The sequence below is a fragment of the Narcine bancroftii genome, unplaced genomic scaffold (assembly GCF_036971445.1).
Source record: "Narcine bancroftii isolate sNarBan1 unplaced genomic scaffold, sNarBan1.hap1 Scaffold_158, whole genome shotgun sequence".
Classification (NCBI taxonomy): Eukaryota; Metazoa; Chordata; class Chondrichthyes; order Torpediniformes; family Narcinidae; genus Narcine; species Narcine bancroftii.
This window is the reverse complement of record NW_027211893.1, coordinates 12,198,386-12,207,053: the sequence shown is the minus strand read 5'-3', so window position 1 is coordinate 12,207,053 and position 8,668 is coordinate 12,198,386.

The following is an 8,668-nucleotide window of genomic DNA, read 5'->3' as shown; positions in this document are numbered from 1 at the left end:
ATTCCCCGCCTCTGTTTCCCCACCTCTGATTCCCCACCTCTGATTCCCAATATCTGATTCCCCGCCTCTGATTCCCCACCTCTGATTCCCCGCCTCTGATTCGCCAGCTATGATTCCCCGCCTCTGATTCCCCGCGTCTGATTCCCTGCCTCTGATTCCCCGCCTCTGATTCCACATCTCTGATTCACCACCTCTGATTCCCCGCGTCTGATTCCCCGCCTCTGATTCCCGATCTCTGATTCCCCATCTCTGATTCCCCAATTCTGATTCCCCGCCTCTGATTCCCCAGCTCTGATTCCTCGCCTCTGATTCCCTTCCTCTGATTCCCAACCTCTGATTCCCCACCTCTGATTTCCCATATTGATTCCCTGCATCTGATTCCCCGCCTTTGAATCCCCAACTCTGATTCCCTGCCTCTAATTTCCCAGCTCTGATTCCCCGCCTCTGATTCCCCGCGTCTGATTACCGGCCTCTGATTCCCCGCCTCTGATTCCCCATCTCTGATTCACAACCTCTGATTCCCCACCTCTGATTCCCCATCTCTGATTCCGCACATCTAATTCCCTGCCTCTGATTCCCCACCTCTGATTCCCCATATCTGATTCCCCGCCTCTGTTTCCCCGCCTCTGATTCCCCGCCTCTGTTTCCCCATATCTAAGTCCCCGCCTCTGATTCCCCAACTTTGATTCCCCACCTCTGATTCCCTATATCTGATTCCCCGCCTCTGTTTCCCCGCCTCTGATTCCCCGCCTCTGTTTCCCCATATCTGATTCCCCGCCTCTGAATCCCCAACTCTGATTCCCTGCCTCTAATTTCCCATGTCTGATTCCCCGCCTCTGATTCCCCGCGTCTGATTACCGGCCTCTGATTCCCCGCCTCTGATTCCCCATCTCTGATTCACAACCTCTGATTCCCCACCTCTGATTCCCCATATCTGATTCCCCGCCTCTGTTTCCCCGCCTCTGATTCCCCACCTCTGATTCCCAATATCTGATTCCCCGCCTCTGATTCCCCACCTCTGATTCCCCGCCTCTGATTCGCCAGCTATGATTCCCCGCCTCTGATTCCCCGCGTCTGATTCCCTGCCTCTGATTCCCCGCCTCTGATTCCACATCTCTGATTTACCACCTCTGATTCCCCGCGTCTGATTCCCCGCCTCTGATTCCCCATCTCTGATTCCCCATCTCTGATTCCCCAATTCTGATTCCCCGCCTCTGATTCCCCAGCTCTGATTCCTCGCCTCTGATTCCCTTCCTCTGATTCCCAACCTCTGATTCCCCACATCTGATTTCCCATGTTGATTCCCTGCATCTGATTCCCCGCCTCTGATTCCCCAACTCTGATTCCCCGCCTCTGATTCCCCAGCTCTGATTCCCCGCCTCTGATTCCCCGTGTTTGATTCCCTGCCTCTGATTCCCGGCCTCTGATTCCCCATCTCTGATTCACTGCCTTTGATTCGCCACCTCTGATTCCCAAAATCTGATTCCCCGCCTCTGTTTCCCCGCCTCTGATTCCCCGCCTCTGATTCCCCGCGTCTGATTACCGGCCTCTGATTCCCCGCCTCTGATTCCCCATCTCTGATTCACAACCTCTGATTCCCCACCTCTGATTCCCCATATCTGATTCCCCACCTCTGATTCCAGGCCTCTTATTCCCGGCATCTGATTCCGGCCTCTGATTCCCGGCCTCTGATTCCCTGCTTCTGATTCTGATTCCCTGCCTCTGATTCCCCATCTCTGATTCCGCACATCTGATTCCCTGCCTCTGATTACCCCCTTCTGTTTCCCCGCCTCAGATTCCCTGCCTCTGTTTCCCAATATCTAAGTCCCCGCCTCTGATTCCCCAACTCTGATTCCCCACCTCTGATTCCCCAGCTCTGATTCCCCGCCTCTGATTCCCCGCATCTGATTCCCTGCATCTGATTCCAAGCCTCTGATTCCCTGCCTCTGATTCCCAACCTCTGATTCCCCACCTCTGATTCCCCATATCTGATTCCCCGCCTCTGTTTCCCCGCCTCTGATTCCCAACCTCTGTTTCCCCATATCTGATTCCCGGCCTCTGATTCCCCGCCTCTGATTCCCCGCCTCTGATTCCCTGCCTCTGATTCCCCATCTCCGATTCCGCACATCTGATTCCCTGCCTCTGATTCCCCGCCTCTGATTCCCCACCTCTGATTCCCTGCCTCTGATTCCCAACCTCTGATTCCCCACCTCTGATTCCCCATATCTGATTCCCCGCCTCTCTTTCCCCGCCTCTGATTCCCCTCCTCTGATTCCCCAACTCTAATTCCCCGCCTCTGATTCCCCAGCTCTGATTCCCCGTGTTTGATTCCCTGCCTCTGATTCCCTGCCCTGATTCCTCATCTCTGTTTCACCGCCTTTGATTCGCCACCTCTGATTCCCCATATCTGATTCCCCGCCTCTGTTTCCCCGCCTCTGATTCCCTGCCTCTGATTCCCAACCTCTGATTCCACACCTCTGATTCCCCATATCTGATTCCCCGCCTCTGTTTCCCCGCCTCTGATTCCCTGCCCCTGTTTCCCCATCTCTGATTCCCAACCTCTGATTCCCCACCTCTGATTCCCCATATCTGATTCTCCGCCTCTGTTTCCCCGCCTCTGATTCCCCTCCTCTGATTCCCCAACTCTAATTCCCCGCCTCTGATTCCCCAGCTCTGATTCCCCGTGTTTGATTCCCTGCCTCTGATTCCCTGCCTTGATTCCCCATCTCTGTTTCACCGCCTTTGATTCGCCACCTCTGATTCCCCATATCTGATTCCCCGCCTCTGTTTCCCCGCCTCTGATTCCCTGCCTCTGATTCCCAACCTCTGATTCCACACCTCTGATTCCCCATATCTGATTCCCCGCCTCTGATTCGCCAGCTCTGATTCCCCGCCTCTGATTTCCCGTGTTTGATTCCCTGCCTCTGATTCCCCGCCTCTGATTCCCCATCTCTGATTCACCGCCTTTGATTCGCCACCTCTGATTCCACATATCTGATTCCCCACCTCTGTTTCCCTGCCTCTGATTCCCCGCCTCTGATTCTCCATATCTCATTCCCCGCCTCTGAATCCCCATCTCTGATTCCCGGACTCTGATTCCCCACCTCTGATTCCCGGCCTCTTATTCCCAGCATCTGATTCCCGGCCTCTGATTCCCGGCCTCTGATTCCCCGCTTCTGATTCTGATTCCCTGCCTCTGATTCCCCATCTCTGATTCCGCACATCTGATTCCCTGCCTCTGATTCCCCACCTCTGATTCCCCATATCTGATTTCCCGCTTCTGTTTCCCCATATCTAATTCCCAACCTCTGATGCCCCAACTCTGATTCCCTGCCTCTGATTCCCCGCGTTCTATTCCCTGCCTCTGATTCCCCGCCTGTGATTCCCCATCTCTGATTCACCACCTCTGATTCCCCACCTCTGATTCCCCATATCTAATTCCCCGCCTCTGTTTGCCCGCCTCTGATTCCCCGCCTCTGTTTCCCCATATCTGATTCCCCGCCTCTGAATCCCCAACTCTGATTCCCTGCCTCTGATTCCCCAGCTCTGATTCCCCGCCTTTGATTCCCCCCGTCTGATTCCCAGCCTCTGAATCCCCGTGTCTGATTTCCTGCCTCTGATTCCCGGCCTCTGATTCCCCATCTCTGATTCACAGCCTCTGATTCCCCACCTCTGATTCCCGATCTCTGATTCCGCACATCTGATTCCCTGCCTCTGATTCCCCGACTCTGATCCCCACCTCTGATTCCCCAGCTCTGATTCCCCGCCTCTGATTCCCCAACTCTGATTCCCCGCCTCTGATTCCCCAGCTCTGATTCCCCGCCTCTGATTCCCCGTGTTTGATTCCCTGCCTCTTATTCCCCGCCTCTGATTCCCCATCTCTGATTCAACGCCTTTGATTCGCCACCTCTGATTCCCCATATCTGATTCCTCGCCTCTGTTTCCCCGCCTCTGATTCCCCGCCTCTGATTCCCCATATCTCATTCCCCGCCTCTGATTCCCCATCTCTGATTCCCGGACTCTGATTCCCCACCTCTGATTCCCGGCCTCTTATTCCCGGCATCTGATTCCGGCCTCTGATTCCCGGCCTCTGATTCCATGCTTCTGATTCCCCATCTCTGATTCCGCAAATCTAATTCCCTGCCTCTGATTCCCCACCTCTGATTCCCCATATCTGATCCCCGCCTCTGTTTCCCCGCCTCTGATTCCCCGCCTCTGTTTCCCCATATCTAAGTCCCCGCCTCTGATTCCCCAACTTTGATTCCCCACCTCTGATTCCCCAGCTCTGATTCCCCGCCTCTGATTCCCCGCATCTTATTCCATGCATCTGATTCCCAGCCTCTGATTCCCAGCCTCTGATTCCCAACCTCTGATTCCCCACCTCTGATCCCCATATCTGATTCCCCGCCTCTGTTTCCCCGCCTCTGATTCCCCGCCTCTGTTTCCCAATATCTGATCCCCGCCTCTATTTGCCCGCCTCTGATTCCCCGCCTCTGTTTCCCCATATCTGATTCCCCGCCTCTGAATCCCCAACTCTGATTCCCTGCCTCTAATTTCCCAGCTCTGATTCCCCGCCTCTGATTCCCCATCTCTGATTCACAACCTCTGATTCCCCACCTCTGATACCCCATATCTGATTCCCCGCCTCTGTTTCACCGCCTCTGATTCTCCACCTCTGATTCCCAATATCTGATTCCCCGCCTCTGATTCCCCACCTCTGATTCCCCGCCTCTGATTTGCCAGCTACGATTCCCCGCCTCTTATTCCCCGCGTCTGATTCCCTGCCTCTGATTCCCCGCCTCTGATTCCACATCTCTGATTCACCACCTCTGATTCCCCGCGTCTGATTCCCTGCCTCTGTTTCCCCATCTCTGATTCCCCATCTCTGATTCCCCAATTCTGATGCCCCTCCTCTGATTCCCCGTGTTTGGTTCCCTGCCTCTGATTTCCGGACTCTGATTCCCCATCTCTGATTCACCGCCTTTGATTCGCCACCTCTGATTCGCCATATCTGATTCCCCGCCTCTGTTTCCCCGCCTCTGATTCCCCGCCTCTTATTCCCCATATCTCATTCCCCGCCTCTGAATCCCCATCTCTGATTCACGGTCTCTGATTCCCCACCTCTGATTTCCGGCCTCTTATTCCCGGCATCTGATTCCGGCCTCTGATTCCCGGCATCTGATTCCCTGCTTCTGATTCTGATTCCCTGCCTTTGATTCCCCATCTCTGATTCCGCACATCTGATTCCCTGCCTCTGATTCCCCATCTCTGATTCCCCATATCTGATTCCCCGCCTCTGTTTCCCCGCCTCTGATTCCCCGCCCCTGTTTCCCAATATCTAAGTCCCCGCCTCTGATTCCCCAGCTCTGATTCCCCGCCTCTGATTCCCCGCATCTGATTCCCTGCATCTGATTCCAAGCCTCTGATTCCCTGCCTCTGATTCCCAACCTCTGATTCCCCACCTCTGATTCCCCATATCTGATTCCCAGCCTCTGTTTCCCCGCCTCTGATTCCCCGCCTCTGTTTCCCCATATCTGATTCCCGGCCTCTGATTCCCCGCCTCTGATTCCCTGCCTCTGATTCGCCATCTCCGATTCCGCACATCTGATTCCCTGCCTCTGATTCCCCGCCTCTGATTCCCCGCCTCTGATTCCCTGCCTCTGATTCCCAACCTCTGATTCCCCACCTCTGATTCCCCGTGTTTGATTCCCCGCCTCTGTTTCCCCGCCTCTGATTCCCCGCTTCTGATTCCCCAACTCTAATTCCCCGCCTCTGATTCCCCATCTCTGATTCACAACCTCTGATTCCCCACCTCTAATTCCCCATATCTGATTCCCCGCCTCTGTTTCCCCGCCTCTGATTCCCCACCTCTGATTCCCAATATCTGATTCCCCGCCTCTGATTCCCCACCTCTGATTCCCCGCCTCTGATTCGCCAGCTATGATTCCCCGCCTCTGATTCCCCGCGTCTGATTCCCTGCCTCTGATTCCCCGCCTCTGATTCCACATCTCTGATTCACCACCTCTGATTCCCCGCGTCTGATTCCCCGCCTCTGATTCCCCATCTCTGATTCCCCATCTCTGATTCCTCAATTCTGATTCCCCGCCTCTGATTCCCCAGCTCTGATTCCTCGCCTCTGATTCCCTTCCTCTGATTCCCAACCTCTGATTCCCCACCTCTGATTTCCCATATTGATTCCCTGCATCTGATTCCCCGCCTCTGATTCCCCAACTCTGATTCCCCGCCTCTGATTCCCCAGCTCTGATTCCCCGCCTCTGATTCCCCAGCTCTGATTCCCCGCCTCTGATTCCCCGCATCTGATTCCCTGCATCTGATTCCAAGCCTCTGATTCCCTGCCTCTGATTCCCAACCTCTGATTCCCCACCTCTGATTCCCCATATCTGATTCCCCGCCTCTGTTTCCCCGCCTCTGATTCCCCACCTCTGTTTCCCCATATCTGATTCACGGCCTCTGATTCCCCGCCTCTGATTCCCCGCCTCTGATTCCCTGCCTCTGATTCCCCATCTCCGATTCCGCACATCTGATTCCCTGCCTCTGATTCCCCGCCTCTGATTCCCCACCTCTGATTCCCTGCCTCTGATTCCCAACCTCTGATTCCCCACCTCTGATTCCCCATATCTGATTCCCCGCCTCTGTTTCCCCGCCTCTGATTCCCCTCCTCTGATTCCCCAACTCTAATTCCCCGCCTCTGATTCCCCAGCTCTGATTCCCCGTGTTTGATTCCCTGCCTCTGATTCCCTGCCCTGATTCCCCATCTCTGTTTCACCGCCTTTGATTCGCCACCTCTGATTCCCCATATCTGACTCCCCGCCTCTGTTTCCCCGCCTCTGATTCCCTGCCTCTGATTCCCAACCTCTGAGTCCACACCTCTGATTCCCCATATCTGATTCCCCGCCTCTGTTTCCCCGCCTCTGATTCCCTGCCCCTGTTTCCCCATATCTGATTCCCTGCCTCTGATTCCCCAACTCTGATTCCCCGCCTCTGATTCCCCAGCTCTGATTCCCCGCCTCTGATTTCCCGTGTTTGATTCCCTGCCTCTGATTCCCCGCCTCTGATTCCCCATCTCTGATTCACCGCCTTTGATTCGCCACCACTGATTCCACATATCTGATTCCCCACCTCTGTTTCCCCGCCTCTGATTCCCCGCCTCTGATTCTCCATATCTCATTCCCCGCCTCTGAATCCCCATCTCTGATTCCCGGACTCTGATTCCCCACCTCTGATTCCCGGCCTCCTATTCCCAGCATCTGATTCCCGGCCTCTGATTCCCGGCCTCTGATTCCCCGCTTCTGATTCTGATTCCCTGCCTCTGATTCCCCATCTCTGATTCCGCACATCTGATTCCCTGCCTCTGATTCCCCACCTCTGATTCCCCATATCTGATTTCCCGCCTCTGTTTCCCCGCCTCTGATTCCCCGCCTCTGTTTCCCCATATCTAATTCCCAACCTCTGATGCCCCAACTCTGATTCCCTGCCTCTGATTCCCCGCGTTCTATTCCCTGCCTCTGATTCCCCGCCTGTGATTCCCCATCTCTGATTCACCACCTCTGATTCCCCACCTCTGATTCCCCATATCTAATTCCCCGCCTCTGTTTGCCCGCCTCTGATTCCCCGCCTCTGTTTCCCCATATCTGATTCCCCGCCTCTGAATCCCCAACTCTGATTCCCTGCCTCTGATTCCCCAGCTCTGATTCCCCGCCTTTGATTCCCCCCGTCTGATTCCCAGCCTCTGAATCCCCGTGTCTGATTTCCTGCCTCTGATTCCCCGCCTCTGATTCCCCATCTCTGATTCACAGCCTCTGATTCCCCACCTCTGATTCCCCATCTCTGATTCCGCACATCTGATTCCCTGCCTCTGCTTCCCCGACTCTGATCCCCACCTCTGATTCCCCAGCCCTGATTCCCCGCCTCTGATTCCCCAACTCTGATTCCCCGCCTCTGATTCCCCAGCTCTGATTCCCCGCCTTTGATTCCCCGTGTTTGATTCCCTGCCTCTGATTCCCCGCCTCTGATTCCCCATCTCTGATTCAACGCCTTTGATTCGCCACCTCTGATTCCCCATATCTGATTCCTCGCCTCTGTTTCCCCGCCTCTGATTCCCCGCCTCTGATTCCCCATATCTCATTCCCCGCCTCTGATTCCCCATCTCTGATTCCCGGACTCTGATTCCCCACCTCTGATTCCCGGTCTCTTATTCCCGGCATCTGATTCCGGCCTCTGATTCCCGGCCTCTGATTCCATGCTTCTGATTCCCCATCTCTGATTCCGCAAATCTAATTCCCTGCCTCTGATTCCCCACCTCTGATTCCCCATATCTGATTCCCCGCCTCTGTTGCCCCGCCTCTGATTCCCCGCCTCTGTTTCCCCATATCTAAGTCCCCGCCTCTGATTCCCCAACTTTGATTCCCCACCTCTGATTCCCCAGCTCTGATACTCCGCCTCTGATTCCCCGCATCTGATTCCATGCATCTGATTCCCAGCCTCTGATTCCCAGCCTCTGATTCCCAACCTCTGATTCCCCACCTCTGATCCCCATATCTGATTCCCCGCCTCTGTTTCCCCGCCTCTGATTCCCCGCCTCTGTTTCCCCATATCTGATCCCCGCCTCTATTTGCTCGCCTCTGATTCCCCGCCTCTGTTTCCCCAT